This window comes from Rhinopithecus bieti, unplaced genomic scaffold (assembly GCF_001698545.2).
Source record: "Rhinopithecus bieti isolate Rb0 unplaced genomic scaffold, ASM169854v2 scaffold_67881, whole genome shotgun sequence".
NCBI lineage: Eukaryota > Metazoa > Chordata > Mammalia > Primates > Cercopithecidae > Rhinopithecus > Rhinopithecus bieti.
In genome coordinates, this window is record NW_016899868.1 from 1 (window position 1) to 906 (window position 906).

The following is a 906-nucleotide window of genomic DNA, read 5'->3' on the forward strand; positions in this document are numbered from 1 at the left end:
CTCCGCGGGCGTCGGCGGTGCCTCCGCGGGCTTGGGGTCGTGCGTGGGGCTGGGGTGGGCGCCCAGTTGGCCTCGTGGTCAGGGAGGACCGCCTGGTTGTCATAGCCTGGGGCTGGGGTTCCTGCTAGCGGGAGTGAAGGCGTCAGCGGGGTCCCTGGGTCTCTGCTGCCTTGTGGCCTCTCCACACCCTCATTCCACAGCGGACACCCCTCCGCCTCCACATATTCCCCTCTGTCCTCCCCTCTCCTGTCCCCACTCCCTGCGGGTCGCCTGCCCTGCCCTCCACCCTGGGCCTTACCGGAGCTTTGCCAGAGCAGCACTTGAGCCGGGAGCCGTAGTGCTTGTGGACAAGGACAGTGAGACCAAGGAGAGCCAGCAGCAGCAGTGCACTCAGCACCCCACCCAGGGCTGCCATGTCCACCACCGAGAAGCGCTTGTCCTCTGAGGGGCCGCCACCTGGTATCGTTTTGGAAAATGCCATCACCCCGCACTGTTGAGCGCCCCAGGCATTCCCCATGCCAACCTGTGCCAGGCTTGAGACACTTGGAAATCACCTAGGCCTGGGCTGTCTCCCAAATCTCAGGCTCTGCTGACCCTGGCTCGAGGGGCCTGTGTGTCCCAGTGAGACCCTGGGCTCCCCCCGCAAGGAGGCCAGGCTGCTCACATGAGGCGCAGGGGCTTGCAGGGTGAGCCGGCAGCTGTGGGAATCACGGGATTCGCTGGACCCCAAATCTGGCCTCTGTCCTACACACATCACAGTTCACCTCACTGGGGCCTTTGGCCTGTCTGTGTCTGTCAGTCCCAAACAGACCCCTCTGGGATTTCATAGTCAGGCCAGGTCAGCCTGGGGTGGACCCTTGCTACAGCATTTCCCCTACCACCCAGTGACCTGAGCCAGGGAGGGAA

General features: G+C 64.2%; 1 long non-coding RNA gene across 2 annotated transcripts; it reads right to left on the minus strand.

Moving 5' to 3' along the window:
* Window positions 1-48: 48 nt before the first annotated feature.
* LOC108526038 (uncharacterized) lies at window positions 49-724 on the minus strand. 2 transcript variants are annotated; one of them, XR_001884398.1, is made up of 3 exons: window positions 555-724; window positions 299-456; window positions 49-121 (listed from the first exon to the last, which is right to left on the minus strand). It is a non-coding gene; the product is annotated as an uncharacterized LOC108526038 (long non-coding RNA). The 2 variants fall into 2 exon arrangements; XR_001884399.1 differs by having other exon boundaries at window positions 59-124.
* Between the last annotated feature and the right edge of the window lie 182 nt (window positions 725-906).